Source organism: Achroia grisella, unplaced genomic scaffold (assembly GCF_030625045.1).
Source record: "Achroia grisella isolate CSIRO2021 unplaced genomic scaffold, CSIRO_AGI_Agris_v1 utg327, whole genome shotgun sequence".
In the NCBI taxonomy this organism is placed as follows: Eukaryota; Metazoa; Arthropoda; class Insecta; order Lepidoptera; family Pyralidae; genus Achroia; species Achroia grisella.
Window position 1 is genome coordinate 2,897,498 of NW_026712799.1, and position 21,338 is coordinate 2,918,835.

Sequence of the window (21,338 nt, forward strand, 5' to 3'; positions counted from 1 at the left end):
ATGGCTTAGTGGTGAAAAGGTATTATATGTGAGATTCTGTCTGTCTATAGGATAAGTAGGTGAGGTAGGTAAGTAAGTGAAAATGTAACCAATTATTGACAATATTTAATAAACAAGTAGATTGATTTTAAATCGATTATTATGCTAACGAGAATTATGGACTAATTAATAATAGTTTTTGTTAACAAAATGTTACATCCCTAAATAAAAGTTTATTATCCTAAATAGATAAACTAGATGATCATTCTTCGCGGTATTTAATTGTAAACAAACAGAACCACTTCACACAAGTTTCAACTACATTATATTTCAATATACTAGACGAGCTCGCGAGTTCGTTTGCGTGTCTATTATAAAAACGCCATGCATTGGTAATAAATCAAACGACAACATTGAAGAAAACGTCTATGTGGCGCAATTATTATTTTATTAACAAAATAATTAATATAATATATAGGCGGCATATTGGACCTATTTATAAAATAAATTATTTCATCTCTTTGGTATTTTTATCAACTTCCTTAAGCCTGTATGTTGATCCATATTTAATAGCATATTCTGTGGAAATGTCAAGTTAATTTATGCAGCCGTTTTTACTGACCAACAGACGATTTCACCTCGTTACAATTTTTTTCGTTGTTATATATATATAAAGATAAAGATAACTTCTTGACATCTAATAGAATTTGCCTCCAATAGTTATTTCCACTTTAGCTTGGAAGAGAAACATAAATTTTTGACATTTTGTAAACAATTTAGATGAGTGTGAAAAATACATTTATTTTTATATTTCTATTTAGTCCCGGTCTATTCTTATTGCGTTTTAAGATACCCTTGAAATGACCGTCAAAATGAAAACAATGTAAATATAGCATTTTGAATTGAAGGTGTAATGTTTAGGTGTTGTTTTCCACTGTTTTTTTTTTTATCGAATAAACAAGATTACGGCCCACCTGATGGTACACCAGTAAAGCGTCATATATATATATGAACACCACTACGGACTACATTACATTATCATGTGAGACCCATCGTTATTCGTGTAGAGTTATTACAGACTCTTATGATATGTCAAATCTACCGTCATTTCGGAATGATTTCGAGATGAGAAGAACTGACAAGATACACAGCTCGTATAATATTCAAATAAATGTTATTGTTAATGTTTACAATAATACAGATTCATTTTTAAATTCAAATTTGGGAGAATAAGGCAAACACCAGCATATATATATGCTATTGAAACAGCAAATAGTCTTGTTACTCTTCATAACCCGAAACAACCAGTCACCACAAGCAGCACCCGTTCACGAGTATGATAAATACGCCAGCCATTATTACACTCAACCATATTAGAGGGAGCACATTGACCCGGCCCACCACACCGCCACAAGTGTGAACTTTATAGCAAGCATGACTGTTTCAAGTTACTCCACTACGTCATTTATAGTATTTACAGCATAGGCTGTAACTGTTTTTATCAATTACAACATTAAATTTACATTAACAATATTTCCCTACCTTATCGTACCTTTCCACCCAAACAGCTGACAAAGTTAAGTACATGGCAACTGAATTATGTAGATAGACCTAAGCAGAAGACTTATCACAAAGGCTAAACCTGCGTAGAAGGGGGAAAGGGGATTGTTAGTAATGTGGACTGATAACCCCATTGCTAGCAATGTACCATCTCAGGTTGACCTCCACGCGGTTCCCCCTGGAAACCATCGTAATAAATTTTTGGTGAATTTGTAACTATGAGCTAACTGACCTGACCTCATACTCATCTTATCATCCTCCACTGGTGCCCCGCCAGCGTATACCGTTAGCGCAGACGGGTACACTATTCCATTATCATCCATAAAAAAAGAACCCTGCGTAGATATATACAGTAAATTAGGTAAACGGAAATCCGCAGTACACCATTTATTTATATTCTACAACAGATGTTTCGAACCATCTCTTTAATGTATTATTTCAGTTAAATTCCTTCAGCGCGCATTCAAATTGAGGAATGATTGCTAGCATTGAGAGCGTTATGGGCTAGTACTTTCGACCGAGTTATTTACTTCAAAGGACGTGTGTTCTAATCTCGCCGGCACTAGTATGTATCATAATTTATATTTATATTTGAAGGGAAGGACAATTTATTATTATGTTTACGTTTATTTACTAGTAGTATAGTTTAGTTTATTATTATATTATGTTTGAAATAAAGAAAGGAGGACCTTTGATAGAAATACTGATAAGAAACCAGTCGACAAAAAGATGGCGGCTTATTATTGAACTTTAATTTAGATTAAGCACAGTTCAAATTACCAGACCATACAATTGTATAATATGTAGGACATATTTTATATAATTATTATCCCTACTCATAAATAGTCATTTTCCTTTTTAATATGTATTTATTTTTAATTATGACACATAATTAATATTAACTAATAATAATTAATGCAATGCAATAATAAGTTAACGAAATGTAATAAAAAGTAATTTAACATAATGTAGATTGTTAAGAAAAATAAAATAAAGTGAAAAGTCACAATGGTCTAATTACTCCCATTTGGAAGTAGTGCAGGTATATTGAGTTTTCAAATAGAATATACACTGAAAAAAGTTTAATCAAAATAAAAAAGTACATGCAACCCAAAATTTTCAACCTATTTTTTAATGGCGATATTAAGACAACGCATCGCAAATATTGACGTTAGTATTCTCAATTTTTCACAGCAACTCTTTTCTTTTCTCAACTCCTATTGTTTAACAGCGATATTAATTTATATGGCCAAACTACGTTTGCCGGGTCAGCCAATATATAAATAACTACTGTTTGGTTCAAATCACGCCGTCACAAACGTCGAGACGTTCAAAAAAATCTAAAAAATCCGCATGTCACGTCATACGTTGTTATTTTTACCCGCACTGTACAGACGAGGTATGCCGTTAAACAGTCATATACAAACCGGAATTCAGTTGTCTGTCCGTCACTTGAAAGATCACAATGAAATGTTTTTTAACGCGCAATTATTTGTTCAATTAGTGTCAAATGTAATACAATGACTACGTTGGTATTGAATTTCTGTTCATCTGTGTAAACATCCAGACAATGTGTTTTTAGAATAATAGGAAAAATATTTAGTATTACTAGTCGCACGCCCTGTCTTCGTCTGGATGCTCATAAAATATTATTTTTATATATTAACATAATAGTTTATGTCATTATCGAATAAAAAACTCTACAAAACTTAAAAATTGGTACAGTAGATTTACTTTCCGCAGAACCAAATCCAGAGTGGATATGGTTGTGCTCTCTCATTGTCTATCATTACAATTTTTTCCAAGAGATGATAATGGAATGATGCACTCGCCTGCGCTACGATATATGCTGGCGGGGCACCAGTGGTTGATGATAAGATGAGTATAAGATCAGGTCAGTTAGCCCATCCTGCCAATTCACCAGGAATTATGCATGATGATTTCCAGGAGGTACGGTACCGCGTGGATTTTAACCTGACATGGTACATTGCTGCACAATGGGGTTATTAGTACACATTACTAAAGTAAAGATAGGGGGGAAAGGGGATTGCTCTTTCACCCCTATCTTTACAATAATAGTACAGACTTAAAATTAACGTCTCCACATGGTTTATCTGTATTGGATTTCAATAATAACATTAGTGAATATGTTTCTATAGTAAGAAAAACAGATTGCTCTAAATCTTTTCAGTATTCAGCAATCAAGAATCTAAATGATCTAATAAAATTTTGATGATGCGTAATATAATCAAGGCTCTTCTCATTTGAACTTGATCTCATTTCATGTGTAAATGGCTACATATATTTTTAAGGCACTCAGATGTCCGTGGCATACATATATTCCCGAACAGTATATTGCAGAATATGATTCAAGTATCTATTATAATGAATAAAAATAACAAGTGAAATCCAACGATTTAGGCTGTTAAGATACATTCGTTTAGACGTCAGTGTAATATTCCTGTTGGTACATTTGTTTAAAGAGTGCAAGGTGTACCGCCAAGGAGTCCATGAAAACGTTAGTTAGTCATGCAACCTGACGACTAACCAAGTGTATGTTACCACCCTTAATTAATACCAAAGGAAGAAAAGACAGTGAAACATAACATAAAAATATTTTTACATTTATTATGGTACGAAATTTCAAATGCAAAAGGAAACTTAGTATCAATTACTACAAACAGAGTTTGTGCAACAGTTTAGTATTTTAGTTAATGTATAATACTTAGCTTTTTTTAAACCCTTTGACGGTTTAATATAATATATTTTAACATATAATTGCATACATTAGATAGTAAGTATAATTGGCAGTTAGTAGAATTGCATATATCAACATAAAATATAATTTTTCGAATATATTAAAACAAAAAACCTATATAAACCATGTTTTAGACACATTTCTTTATATGTACAATCTTGGTATGGTTAACATTGTCGAGATACAAAGTTATTTAAAATGGTTAGAGATAGTTATTACACATTATCAATTAAACATCAACGCGAAAACATATATACCTACCTGATAACGAAAATATATTTCAAGGCAAGTGCTTATAAAACCTGGCATGCACATTTATTTTTTTGACATTTACACCATAATTACATTAAGAAATCGAATAGATTTATACCGAAGTACATAAGCTAAATATTTTAATAGAAATTGCCGGATATTCTGCAGCCCTGCCAAAGTGATAGGTAATCAACAAATCTATTTATATAGTCAATGCAATCATGTGTATCAGAGTTCTATATTGAAGAACGATGCAGCGTGAATCACAGTCCCTAAATAATTGCCATTATAACGTTCAACCACGCAATAGGAGACCGTGTTCACTTGTCAATATTTTTATGGCATAAGGAACAGATGAGATTAAAAGTCACATAATTGTAAATGGTTATAACTGCCCATGAGCACCTACAATTACAGGTTGTATTTATTAGGAAGGATATGTACATTATAAATGACATTAGTGATGAAGTCTTAGAATGAACCTTGAGTCAAGCTGTCGCAAACTATCGCATTATATACAAAACTGTATTTTTCTCTTAAATTACTAATTATTATTCTCTACGAGTATTTATAAAGTCGGAGCCAGTATTTATTATTGATCGACATCAATTGGAGTTTAAAGTTATAAAATTTATTACAAATTATACAAAGTTCATCGTGACATTTAGTTATTACTTTGTTACATCTCAATCATGTTCTCCAAATTCCCTCCCACGCACACACAAATTATGGAATTAACTACCTCCTGAAGTTTTCTCCCAAGAAGACTGATTAAGGTTTCTTAGTCAGTAACGCGCTCGTGACAACCTTCGTGTCTCAAACGTGCCATATATAAACGTTTATGGGCACTAGTGTAGTAATAATAATAATTTATTCAACATATAGTACAGTACACTTTGAAAAATAGAAAAGATCTTAAAAACTAATATTGCGGCATAAACGGAAACGACCTCCACTCAGCTGTGTCACTGAAGCGCTGATTACGCTTTAGACTCAGCAATTCTAATTGTAACGTAAATGCTTCGTATATGAAATAGAGGTGGCCTTTTACAAAATTAATGACCATCTTTCATTTGATATACGACTTATGATCTAAACGTACTCATAAATGTCGGATTTAATAAACAGATGCCGCCACAGTCGGCTGGTAATTATCATAATGATTTACATGTTTCTGTAGGTGAGCATTGCACGGTGCAGTTGACCGATTTCAGTTTCTTTGATGATTGTAATTGCGTTCGCAAAGCTGTTGGTTTTAGTCGTTTATTTTAATAATAATAAAATAGGTAAGATACCTATATTATATCTGTAATCACATAGATTAATCAGTGGCTTTATTAACTTATTACCTCAACATGGCGTCATGAAGCTTATTTTGTAAACAGCGTTTAGTTTGAAGGGTTCCAGAATAAGAGGCATGACATCTTAGTACTCCGGAAAAGCAACGCGTTATAGGTATAACAAGGACCTGACAAATTAACGTGATTAAAGTAGTGCTGTCTTATAAATAGGCGAAAATTACCACTTATAATCAGTTGGACCGTCAGCTTGCTTGACGTTATAATTCTATGAAAAAAGGGATTACTTTTCTAAATTGTGTTTGTGGTCCCTTTTAGTTGTTCCTATAATTATACCATCACGAAACGGAGATGTAACTAGTATATTTAATCGTTTATTTCAATTAAAAAAAACACTATATAATTATTAGGTTTAAATAAATTTCAGTATAAATCTCGCAAAACAACTTTCAAACTTCACTTTTATGATTTTTTTAAATTTATGACGCCATAGCTCGTATATGTTTAAAGTTTTCTCTAAACTACCTATTTCTGTCAAGGAAAGTAATGCGAAAATTGGGTCGTTTCGAAAGCATAAATATTTTTAATAACATTACTTGTGATACACTCGCAAAAGATATTAAGTCCTACATTCTAGGTCGACATCTGTTTATAAATCGCCAGTAATAATGGCCAGTCGCAATATTTAGAATTAAAACGGATACAAAAAACATATATAGTACACAAAATTGAAATATTATGAACAATTGTTTCGATAAATTAATGTCATGATTTCCGTGTCACGGACTTTAGATGTACCTATTAAAAATTGGTCGCTCAATATGCTAAACGAAAGCTTAATGTCTACAGAACTCGATAAAATGGTGAAATTAATTCTGATGTAAGTTTTACATACAAGTAAAATGACGTACAAAAAACAATTGCGGGAGGCTCTATACCAAGATGGAATTAAGAAAGTGGATTTTTCTGTGGCAAACGCCAAGACGCGTAACGCTTACATTCTTTATGGATGATAATGGACGGATCGGTGGTGGAGCACTAAAAGATGACGATAAGATGAGCATGAGGTAAGGTGGTTTAAGGGGAACCGCATGTAGGTCGATCTGGTACTTTTGTAGCAATAAGGAGTCCTTTAGGTCTCGTACTTTAGGTCCTTATTACTAAGAAACTTCTTTCCACCTAATGTTCAGATTGTGGAAATCCCACAGTCTTGGCATCGTTTTCGATATTTTCTCTGTAATAGTCACTACAGCGCCGGATCTACAGGAACAGCAAGCCAGCTTAGTACACAGGTTATGGTAAGTGTAAGTAGTTAAAGTAGTATGTGTATTTTTTTAATTATAGGGATAAATTTAAAAAAATAAACAATTGCCGGCATAACTCCATCATTTTACAACATATTCCACATTACTGTACTGAAAATAAATATATTATGTACATTTAGTGGTACTTGGCACTCACTTCCATCTTTACCCGTTACACACAAAGGCGTGTGATGTGACATACAGAGTGTGGAGACGGCTTTGCGTGTCATTTGTAACATAAATAAACTTTCCATTCAAACTGCGTAAAATAAGGTATAGAGAAGTCTTATCTTGTATGTATTTAAGCATTGTAAGTTCTACACCGATTGCTTTTTAATGCAATCAACCGCCACCTATATATTGGTCCCCATATTTTTTTAATTTCATCTCGCATGATCAAAGGTCTATCTTTACATAGTAGGTATAACATAAAATTGCTTCCGGTGTCTGTTCGCTTAGATCCTTTAACCTACGCAACGGATTTTAATGCAGTTTTTAGCAATACGAAGGTTAATATATATGTAAATATAAAACATGTACACCAGTGCGAAACCGGGCGGGTTGCTAGTATGTAATATACTTGTATATTTCTATAGTAGCTCTATTAATAAGTACACTATATAGGGCAAAGTAAATACATTTATGTACATACATCTAAAAGACAGCCTCGATGGTCTAGTGGTTTAGCACGCCGCTTTACTATCCGATGGTCGTGGGTTCGATTCTTCGCACGGTACATTCATGAGTATGATTGTTTGTATCGGTCTGGGTGTTTTCTATGTATAATATGTATTTATTTACAAAAAAATGTATCCATGTATTCATATCAGTTGTCTAGCACCCATAACACAAGCTCTGCTTAGCTTGGGACTAGATGACGCTGTGTGAATTGTCCTGAGATATTATTATTATTATATACATATAATTGAAATAATATCTATATATATACTCTTACAGAATATTAGTAATATCTGCTTGTCTCTTTGAAGGATTTTCATGGATAAGCTATTCAGTGGGTATGAATGAAAACATGCAGTAATTCAGTTTGACACAAGAATGAAACTCAGATATATGACGTATAAATTTACGCGCACAGAGCTGTCGCGAAAATGTAAATAAATTAAATAGGTCGTGTTGACTGCAGGGTTGGCAAACCTCCCCGAATCTACGTACGAGATTTTTCAACCTTAGTACAAGGTATGGGAACACCATCATCCTCATGTACGAAAATTTAACCTTTCATAAGTTCAATATTCGTACATGAGGATGAGTAAGTACTTGTTACCCGCCACTACATCTGACTGTTTAGTTGTAAAATGGACGTTGTCCGATCTCGTGATACAATCTATCTTCACGTTACATCTGATTAAGATCTGTTCAGTCGACAAGATAACAAATTGATAGACAGATCGAATTTATAATATTATTGTGGAATATCCTCGTAGGTAAAGTGTGCTGAAAAAATTAATTGATTTAATCATTAAAAAAGTAATTAAACTGAAAACTTAAACTCAAAATTATTTATTCAAATAGAACCTTTCGGCCTATTATACACGTTATATTTTTAATCACCATTGAATCCATTCAGTTCTGCCAAACTGAAGAGAAACCGCCACTACACATCCTATGTGGTTATAGCCCACTCAGGCATAAACGTAATATCTATATTTACACTCTATCCTGAGGAGATAAAAACCAAAAAATTCAATTCTTGACCCTGAAGAATGTAGGTACAGAACTCTGAAAAAAAGAGAGGACAATAGATCTATGTAGGTCACAATACAATGCTACAGGTACCACCTGACAATAGCCTAAACCCACCAAGAAAAAAGATACTATTCAATTCAACTGGCTCCTTTAGTTGAAAAGAACTGACGAGAAACATATGGTTTACTACTCTTACATGTCTAAACAATGATACTCAGTTAATACCCATTTTAGGGCCTTTTTAGCCCGTTTTACAATCCCAACTACATCGACTCTAAGAGGCAGCCCTGGTTGAATGAGTAGATTTGTCAGTGTCGCCAGAAGTCCCGAGTTTGGCTCGACACCCCTCATTACTCACGGTAGATTTTTCTCAAAAAAACCTTGCGTAACATTGGGACATCTATAAAATGCATTGTGTAATCGCTTAGATAGTTCTAGCAGTAAATAACACGTCGTTATTTCTTGTCGGTAATACACTCCGTTCATTTTACGATTTCACCAGTGCAATATAAATGCATTGTTTTTATTCTTTATGTTACGTTTTTTTTTTATAGTCAGTAACAAAAGCTGATTTTTCTTTTGCATTGCTTAAATTACGTAGGTGGGTTTGAGTATTCATAAAATACATGCAAAATGAGCTTATCTATTTCTTGTTTTATTGTTCTTTCGCTGTTAAACTGCTAAAGTTATTTCAACGAAATTTTCTTGAGGTACCCATATAATGTGATTTATATAAATGTTTATTTGTAAATAAATGTTCTACAAAGTCTACGGTCGACTAATTATCTATAGATATATATAAATCTAATTAACTAAAAATATTTAACATCCAATAATTCTAAATTCAAAATTGCCTAAAACTTAAATAGTCCGTTAGACATTCAAAACGACATACATATGTAGTTTCCAATAAGTACTCTGCAGACGTTGAATTCATCAGTGACTCAGTACGGTTCCTCTCGTTCGAATGAAGAGGTTTGTATTTATTTATACATGCATAATGTTTACGTGATGTGGCGCCAACGCGACCGTATCTCAGTTCATTTGATGTATGCCAGGCATTTTATATTTGAAAAAAATGCGATTCTGGACATTCTTCCCAGTTTAAATTTAAACCCCGTGTCGCGCTCTAGCTTTTCTACTGTAGTATGTTTTAACTAGCGACGTTATCCGAGCATATTTTAGCAACAGTTAACATCTAAATCCATAATTTTTTGTCGAAAGTAGTTCATAAAACAAAGCAGGGATTTGAGGATGTACGAAATGTATATTATTAAAGTATATTTTATCGAATTAGTTGTTATTTTACGGAAATCCATTTCATTACTTAATAGATTTGTATTATTTTGTTTATAACGCTTCTACGCAACACTAGGCTTCTAAATTCATTGCCATAAGATGCCAGGTTTAGATGCGAAATATGTACATGTCGCAATATTAGTGTAGATCCAACAACTACCGATAATACCGATAGTATTTGATAGAGAAGCTCATAACGCTTCCAGTAACCATGGTCAGGTTTCCGCACCGAATATTCGTGGTCGCACACATGTTGATGTTAACGGAATTAAACAAAGTAATATAAAATCATTACATAATAATATCTCTTCATATCAGATTAAATAACTAAAAACAGTTATTTAAGTTTACATGAAGTTTGTCTATTTTCTATTCTAATTATATAAACACGAATATTTTTTTTTGCAATATAGTCCGGATAAGTTGTGATTGTGGAATATAATGACCCATTATGTTTTGCTTGATCAGGTCTATTTGAAGTTTGGTCATGTCAATATAATAGACATACAGACACACTTTCAAAATTATAACATTATTATGGCTGGATAATTTATTTCATAGATGTGTTTACTACTTAAGTAGTAGTAAGTATAGTACAGTACTTCAAATGAATGTAAAATTTAGGAATTTTGTTTACATCGCTGAATGCCAAATTGTTTGAAATTTCCGTATAACTAACCTTCAGGCCTAAATACTCAATGAAACCATAAATCCATCAAGCATCAGTCGACCTTTCCAGCCTTGTTTACACTCAACCTCAATAAACGGAGACTGATGAGTCGCAGATGATGATCTTGTAAAGGAGCTAGACATCTGATAAAATTATAACAATACGTATTACCGATCTATAACCCTTTTTTCTTATGGATAATAATGGAATGGTGCACCCACCTGCGGTGACAGTTTTTGCTGGCGGGGCACAAGTGGAGGATGATAAGACGAGCTTGAGGTCAGACCCATCGTGGTAAATTCATGGTGAAAGTGGAGGTCAACCTGACACTGGCTCCAGGACTCCTGGCGTGGAGGTCAGCCTGTACATTGCTAGAAATGGGGTTATTAGTCCACATAACTAACAATCCCTTCTCTACTAATAACCCAGTTAGAATTATTTAACAAATAATTCTAACTGGGTTAATATGGGTTAAAAAATAATATGCTGGGTCCACTATCCAATATAATTTTCTTTAAAAATCCGACTCCCAAAACTCAAAAAAGGGACTAACTCTTTCAAATACATAAAGTTTAGAAACGACGGAGTTACAACGTATCAAACAAAAATATTTGGACATACTCATTTGCATTCTATATAAGCGGTACTATTAAAAAATAATGTTTGCACATTATTTAGCATTTGTAAGTTTATTTAAATAATTAATATTATTCTACTTTAGACTGTTATAATAATTATAACATCTGGAAATGAAGTTAAAACTATAAATCTATCAAACGCCCATTAGACGTTTCCCGATTTGACAAAATCTGAATATACTCCAAGCTGATGAGTTGCAGATCTTCTAGCGGAGCTGGAGACGTGATGAAATGATAAGAATGCGACCGAGGCGGGACACTTCGGTATAAGTGGGTCACCGGCATAGCTGTGGTATTCAGCACGATTAACTGTTTATATTTACCCTCCTATTCTGATATAGAGCACGTGTTCAAATGCCACTGTGCTATTCGTTTGTTCAGTATTCAAAGAGTGCACAGGTGCATCCGCGTATCATTAACAGGTATACATATTTTTTTTATGTTATTGTAATGAAACAAACTTACGGCCCACCAGAAGGTAAGTCGTAACTCTCGCCATATACATAAACTATGGACATCATGTTATCAACTCGTGATGCCACTAATTTTTTTAATACAATATAGGAGATAAACAAGGATACGGCCCATTTGATGGTAAACGGTTACTGTAGCGTATGGACGCCTGAAATACCAGTTAAACACCAGCAACCACTCATGCATTGTCAATCCACTGGAGTAGATGTCGTGGCTCTTATTCTGTAAAATTACTGCCTACTCAGGAACCTACAAGCTACTTGGTGACTGAAATATACGATTATAGGGCCAAAGTGAGTCAATGTACGAGATTTTTCACTTCGTCGAGTTTCAAGTTATAATGTTGGCAACCCTACGAGTGTAGTGACGTGCAAACTTGAGTATATCGGTGCGCACGTAGGAAGTGTACTTTAACAAGTACGTACTGGAAAATATCCAGGCACCGGATTTGGAGATACTCGAGTTAAGAGGCTGAATGAATCTACATTATCATGTATATATACTACAATGATAATAGTGTATAATATGATAATTTCAATGATTAAACGATAAAACTAAATTTATAACGCAATAACAATATAATATTATTTTTGTACATAGAACAACAAATAACAAAAAAATTAGAATTATTTTATACGGTAAAAATTTTCTTTGATAGTTTAGATAGTCATACTTGGTATCACAAAAATCTCGATTAGATACATTATTTTAATAATAATGGTATAAAATACTTTTCTAGTATATGAATATTAGTAGAAAAAATGATATATAATGTTATGTTAAAATATTTTGGGGTTTTCAATTACACAATACGGCAGGTCTTATATTTATTATTTTCAAATGAGTTCAATGAACAAATTAATTATTTTATGTCAAAACAGATTATGATACTAATCGTATAATTAGGATAAATAGCGGGATCTTACCACGTTTGATTTGTTTTTATTGAGTTCCCAATATTTCAGCAGTGTTTCAATCGCGATATCACATATATCACGGGTAAACTAATTACGAGTAATTGTTACGATTGCAAACAGACCCTTTATACACTGTATTTTTTATTATTCTTATTCGGTATTCGTGGTATTCTAATCATCCTGTTAAACTAGCTTCAATTTATTATTATAGCGTTCAGACTATAGGCACGTGTGTGTATTCAAGAATATTTTTTAATAGATTCATAAATACGTCATAATACCTTCTTTAGAATGTAATCATGTAAACGTAAGTGGTTATCTATTAGAAGGTTAAATTTTATTTATTTATATACTTTTTCTTGCACCAGGCATATAATAGTCATAATTAACAAAGAATTAATGTACAGAAACCGAACTTATCTCTTATAGACAACCTTTGGGTAGAGGAGAAAAGACAATTTTACTAGTTTTGTATTATTTACTAAAATGTCTTATGTCCTAGGTCCTAGAGCATGCTATGGCCTGCTCAAACTGAGTAAACTGACCTCTACAGAATACGCTTCGCATGGTGAGTTGAGAGTCGAGGTTCCAGACGCCCATCTTCCTTCCTAGTCTTCCTCTCCTAATTCCTTCCCCTATCCATCCGTGTTTAAAACGCTGCTAACTCACCTTCAATTCTCCTGGTATTATGAGTACTCACGGGCGGTTAAGTTACCACTAAGTATACTGCAAGTTCGTTTGCTCCTATAAAAATATACTAAACCAAATTAACTCAAGATTATTTTAATTATATTCCAGAAGTTTATTACGAAATAACTAACAAAGTGTCGGTTTTTTAGGTCTTGGTCGTAACTATATTTTACGTTCAATGTTTAATTCATCCAAAACAATTTTAGTGGCGTGACATTGATAAAGCGGACTTTACGTAAATTCAGATGAGTTAGATCGGTGAGTTATATTCGTAAATGTTATAGTTGTTTTTATAACTGAAGTGTGGACGGCTCTATCAATACGACATCAACTCGGGTAGTGCCTTCTCAGTGACTACTCTTGCGTTTATGCATTAGAAGTGTCAAAGACACTCAAAATTCAACAGAATTCACTGCGAATTCAAGCAAGATCGTTTACTTTTGGTTAATTAATAAAGTGTAAAAATATAGGTAGAGACTGGAGACAACATATTGTTAACATATACTAATACAAGCAACATAGAATGTTATTTCATAATAATAAAGACATTTTAGGTTCTATAAAAATGTTGTTGAAAAAATATATGAGAATTCAATGTCATATCAACCACCACCGTCTTGATTTGAATGGACAATTCGTAACCATGAAGCATCAATTAAAGATTATCATTAGAAATATCAATTACGAAATTATTCGAGTAAAATACAATAATCTAAACCATTCAATTAAATATTTCCTTGGAAATAACTATCGTGAAATTTTCGGAATAAACTACAATGATCTACCGCGGAATGTCTCGTATATTTATTAATAACGGCGGTAGTAAGATCGGAACCGACTACCGCCCGTCAAGGTCACACTCATTGAACTATCTTTTCTCTCAGCAAAGATAATCTTAGAATAATTTATACATAAGTTCATTGACTCGTCTGCGCTATAATAGTACCAATGACGCCATTTTTCCATTATAATATCTCCCCACGAGTAACGAAAATGAATCACACATAGTTATCAGGTCAATTAGTAGGTTGTGGAATATCTTACTACTTGTGGTTACTTTTTTTTCTTATTATACTAAAATATATGTATATTTTAGTTCAATTTTGTTTACTTATAAACCTGAACATACCAATTTCACATTATAGATTATAAAGAAACTTATACATACAGTATAACTTATTTCCATTACGATGTATGTATGATAGATATTACATATCTATTGTATTTGTTTTCAACATATTCGATACCTTTTTTGACACTGAATAATGTTTTTTTTTATTTTAATACTCACTATTTCCTGACATTACAGACAAAAACTCAACCTGTTGCTTATAGCCACAAGCTCTCGATTTGTTCTAAATAATATTAAAACTCCTTGTTTTCAAGTGTGCTTCTATATGTCTCCGTGTGTGTTTCTCTACCTTGCAGCCCGTTACGTTGCTGCAATACTGCAAAAGAAGAGAGGAATCAGTGATAAATTTACTTGTACTTGACTGAACCTTAACTACTTCCACTTAATTTATAATTTCCTATGAAATTAAATTCCTTTCTTAATAAATGAGCTATTTATTCAAACCCTTACAAATCCGCTAGTTACAGTTAGCACTTAAAAATCATTTTATTTCTTTATTTGCTCATATGGTATTTAAAAAAATGTGTAATTTAAAAAAAAGTCATAATAAATTTGTAAAACGTCTTGCTCTTAGCTAAAAACCTGACACCGCTCACACTAAAATTGTTTTTACATTTCAAACAAAATTTTCCCATCTTACCAGTTATTGTCCCTCCAATAAACATCTCACCATTTCAAAATGGCCATTAACATTTCAGTGCGGCATATCTGAATAAGCGTCGATATAAGTAGCGCATTCCTTCAGCCGGTGTCATTCTGGCAACTCGCCAACATACCAACACCTCAGTTTTAGGGTTGCCGCTTTATCTTAGCGCTGAACAGCGTCATGTCATCGTTAGACAGGTGTGAAGCTACCTTTATATTTAAACGTAGGGTAACCACTATAAAATTGTGATAATAATATTTGGATCTCAACAATAAGTTGTGTACCTCTATCGCACTTATTTATGTAGCCAAGTTGATTGCTTTGTAAAACGTTTTGTTTAAAGGCTAAGAAAATGTAGTAGTAAAATAAGACATGATGAAGCATGAGACTTAGCCTTCAGAAATGGCAATGAACGTTCCGTCAATCTGACTTGCTACTTTTCTAGCAATGAGATATATATTTATTAGATTACATTACTAACAATACCCCTTTATATTGTGTTTGAGTGGTACCTAAATTGAGACAAAATTAGTGGGAAACCAATATAGAAGCAGATACCGTAGCAAGTCCGCCATCTTAGATTTAGAATGACGTTACCTATCTTACGGTGCATTCTCATCCAAACTTAACGCGTAAGTACGCAAAACTTAGCTCAGCCGACGAATAAAAATGTAGACTTAAAAATTTAGTTATTATTCGACTGGGTGGACTTTCACTTATGGCCTACAAACAGTTGTTTTTTCGTATGGGCCTATATATATATATATATATATATGTAACAGTAAGCTGACACAGCATATGTTCAATGTGGGCCATGTCGCCAATTAATAACTTAAATGTACAATTTTGTAGTTTCTTTATAATTTTATAAATATATATTATTACACTTTGTGTCTTCTCTTTCTTATAAAATTTGCGCCAAACAGTATAAGTTAAATAAAATCTTGTAAAACGCTGTATCTTTAACAAGTAATGTTGACAATAAATTTATGTGTGTCTTTTCTTTCTTACAAAACAAACAACAACCCGAACAAACAAACATTCATGTTAAATAGAAACATAAAACTGTAGCTCTATTGGCCTAACATAGGATAGGATATATGTGTTGTACAGTGTCCAATTTGCGTTCCAGACAGTAACAGTAATTTGGTTTCTGTAACACCGCGCACATCAATCAAACAACTGCACTGACATCGCTTTGATGTGTGACCTCTCGTTATTACACAATCTAGGTAAAGAACAGAATGTTATTTGTAAACACAAAATGTAACAGTAAAACTGAAACAGGTACCTACTGGATGTATGTGAATCATTAATTATGTAATTTATTCGTAAAATACAGTAGTAAAGTACAAATTCTAATTCTAAATTAAATTCAACTGAGCACAAACAATATCTTTTCATTTTATATATGAATTTATAACAAAATTACAAATGTACTTGTAATTTTTACATGCTAATTTCAAGAAAATTAATTACACATTCTCGCTAATTTACGAGTTTTGTCAATCTTTCTTGACAGAAAGTACATTCCAAACTGACTGTAGAATTGATTTATCATAGACTAGCTGTATCCCGCTACTGCACCCGCATGGAGTTAAAATATATAAATAAACCTGGACAATTAACACAGTTGTGTCCAACTGTGTTAATACTTAGATTTTTTTGTAAATATTATACATAGAGAAGATCCAGAGCTATACAAACAATCATACTTATTACGTTTGTACCGTGCGAGATATCGAACCCGCGACCACGGAAGCAGTGTGCTATACTGCTAGGCCACCGAGGCCGTCATTATTGGATTTGTAATAAATGTAAAACTCAAATATTACGTAAGTAAATTAACAATTAACAAATATGAAAACGGCCTTAGGATGGGAGCGTAACGTAGGACGTTTTTTCTTTATCGGACTACTCTAATGCTGTTGGCCGCAGCTGGCCTTTACAGCTTCACCGTACGTTAGGGGGTGAGTGCAGATGGCACTCGAAACCCGCGGAAGGACTTATGGAGTGGCCGAAGGTCAACTCCTGCCTGACGGATACGACTGTAATCTGAGGGCACCATTAGGGGTTCGAACCTCGGCTCAGGCCGTCGTAATATCGATCCACGTTTGAATTGGACGGGGTATCGATCGGAGGGGGAGGTAGGACGTATACGTTTTCACGTAGTCATATGACAGCCTAGTACTATACATAGATTAAGAATTTGAATTGTAAACAGTTAGCTGCTCTTATATAAAGAAACAAACTAATAAGAGCTCGGACCATATGTATGTGGGAAAGAAAAATTAAAGACAGCTTTACGACGGCCGTTCGTGTTTTTCTTATTACTCGTCACTGTTTATTACTGACAGAAATAAAACAATACGATAGTAACTATGGAATCCATCAGATAATATTCCCAGCACAATTATCATCAATTCAACATCATATCACGACTGGAATGTGAACACAAAATAGTTGCTAGGTATGCCACGACAGCCGGCACCAGTCTCGACTCAGAAATGCTTTGCTCATTATAAATAGATCGGAATCTGCAGGGACATTTGTAGGACACGATTAGACATACTCAACCTTCCTGGACGTCAAATTGCTTGCGTCTAATTTTGTCGCCATACTTGATATTTTGTGGACGTTAACTGGGCATCTTGTTTGGTATAACATATTGTGATTACGACAAAAAGTACGTATATACTGTTATTAGTTCTGCTGTGAAGTCAGATCTGAGATTATTAAACAAACAATATTCTTTCAGCATACCGCCTTACTTCCAATGGTCGCGGGTTCGATTCGCACGGCACAAACATTTACCATGTTTGTATCGTTCTGGGTGTTTTCTATTCATAATATTTATATATTTTGCATAAATACATATCTATGTATTTATCAGTTATCTAGTACCACACAAGTTTTAGGTAGCTTTACTTGGGACTAGATGACGTTGTGTGAGTAGTCCTGAGACATATTATTATTATTCTTGAAAATAATTAGCTAATCAGAGATGTATTCATATTCTAGAGTTTGTATTTAAATTTATAGTTCTGTTTTTATTCTGTTTACTTCATCTCTTGACAATCCTTGGAATAAATCTCCGTTATGTGTGTTTATTATATTGGTATTTACCTATCTGAATATAAAACTGAAACCACAACAATAATATTCATCATATCAATGACTTGATATCACCAAAATATATGCATTATTATATATTACTTTAGATATGCATATTATATATTGTTTTTAAACAACGGACTCAAAATAAAACTGAAAATATGGGAATAAAAATGTTTTATTCTGACGACGACGACTTAAATAAATTTTTAGAAAACAATAATATAGCATTGTGGTAGATTTTAATGAATGAGTCTAATAGCATGTTACTGATATCCTTACTAATATTATAAATGCGAAAGTAACTCTGTCTGTCTGTCTGTCTGTCTGTCTGTCTGTCTGTCTGTCTGTCTGTCTGTCTGTCTGTCTGTCTGTCTGTCTGTCTGTCTCGCTTTCACGCCAAAACTACTGAACCGATTTACATGAAATTTGGTACACAGATAGTCTAGACCCTGAGAAAGGACATAGGCTACTTTTTAATGCGAAAAAAGGGTTGTAAGGGGTTGAAATTGGGGATGAAAGATTGTATGGAAGAATCGTCATTTTTGAAGGTAGAAGCTTGAAACTTATTTTTGAGGCTGCTAATTAAATATAAATAAATATGACATACAAAGTTTTTAAAAATTTTACCCTTAAGGGGGTTAAATAAATTAGGGGATTTTTTTTTTATGTAAATTCGTTATTATTTAAGCTAGAAGATTGAAACTTATTTTTGAGGCTGTTGATTAAATATAAATAAATATAACATACTAAGTTTGTATAAAATCTTACCCTTAAGGGGTAAAATAAAATAGGGGATGAAAGTTTTTATGTAAATTTGTCATTTTTGAAGCTAGAAACTGATTTTTGAGGCAGTTGATTGACTATAAATAAATAAGCCTGGAAATTTTGTAAAAATGTTAACCTTAAGGGGGTAAAATAAAATAGGGGATGAAAGTTTTTATGTAAATTCGTCATTTTTGAAGCTAGAAGCTTGAAACTGATTTTTGAGGCTGTTGATTGACTATAAATAAATAAGCCATGAAATTTTGTAAAAAAGTTCCCCTTAAGGGGGTAAAATAAAATAGGAGATGAAAGTTTTAATGTAAATTCGTCATTTTTGAAGCTAGAAGCTTGAAACTTATTTTTGAGGCTGTTGATTAAATATAAATAAATAGGCCATCAAAGTTTATAAAAATGTTAGCCTTAAGAGGTTAAATAATATAGGGGATGAAAGTTTTTATGTAAATTCGTCTTTTTGGAAGCCAGGAGCTTGAAACCTATTTTTGAAGCTGTTGACTAAATATAAATGAATATGACATTCAAAATTTGTATAAAATTACCCTTAAGGGGGTAAAGTAAAATAGGGGACGAGAGATTTTAGGTAAATTCCCCATTTATGGAGCCAGATCTATGAAATTTTTTTATTGAATTTAGTTAGTTTATTAAATACCTTACTAATATTATAACTGTAAAAGTAATTCTGTCTGTCTGTCAGTCTCACTTACACGCCAAAACTACTGAACAGATTTAAGTGAAATTTGGTACACAATTAGTCTAGATCTTGAGAAAGCACATAGGATACTTTTGGATGCGATAGAAGGGTTAAAAGGGATGAAAGGGTACATGCCATGCATACGAGGTTGTCCGACCTACGGTTCCGGCTGGGTGTGACTGGATGTCGCATCCTAGAAGTGCCAGGCGCCGATACCGGCGACAAAGCGAACTCACTAGCTGCAAGGTTAGTGATCTTGCCAGTAGAAAAAGTCCGGGTCACCAGGCCGGAGAAATCAGCTGAGCTGAGACTATGTGACCTGGACGACTCGGTAACATCTGAGAACGTCGTTGCCGCGAGTGGGAGGATGCGCGGATACAAGCATATAGGCGGGCGAGGTCCGGTGCACTCCCTCCGGCGTGGGCTCAAACTGGGTGCGATGCCCGGTTGCAGCAGCCTAAACCCTAATCCCGGCGGGTCGGATTAAGGTAAGGTGCTTGCTCACGGGGCACGTAGGCCAACGGTGCACTGCAGGGGAAGACTGCAGCGATAGGTGCTATCGCTGTGGTTAGGGCGGCCACAAGACCGCGAGATGTGTCGCGCCATCGCCACGTTGCTGGTACTGCGCTGCGGCTAACCGCAAGTCGGACCATGGAGTCGGTAGCACAAAATTGTGTCGCTTGCCAAGGCCAGGGCCGCGGCCGCAGCGCAGATCACCGGCGGGAGGGGAGGATTCGATGGACACCTGAGTCTATCAGCGTGGCCATCGAATCCATATTTGACCCTAGGGTGGAGGATTGTTAGGGCGATCCGAAGCTCACAAGGGAGGCATTACGGTGGCGTGCAGAGGCTATTCCCTGCACGCCTAGATGAAAGGTCCCTTCAATGGGAACCCTGCGGGTAGTCTTGGAGAATGCATATGCGATCCTATAGCTACGGCGACATGTTCGAGGAGGAATAGTCGTCAGGTTTTTGGCCGATATGAATCCGGCAGTCCCCATTTGGCCCCTAAGCCGGTGGGCCTCTATGAAGATTTTTTCCTGACGTTAAAAAAACACGGTTGTACGTAAGAATCGTCATTTTTAAAGCTAGACGCTTGAAACTTATATTTTAGGTTGGTGATGATTGACCAACCTGAAATATAAGATGATGAGATGATGATTCATAGTTTGTAATAATTTTACCCTTAAGGGGGTACAATAAAATAGGGGATCAAAATTTTTATGTAAATTCATGACTTTTTAAGCTAGAATGATGAAACTGCTTTCATTGGCTTTTTTGGGTTTATTTATTAAACACCTCACTAATATTATAACTCTCGATCTCGCTTACATGCCAAAACTACTGAACCGATTTAAATGAAATTTAGAACATATAATCTAGAAGACCCTGAGAATGGATATAGGGTATTTTTTAATGTGGAAAA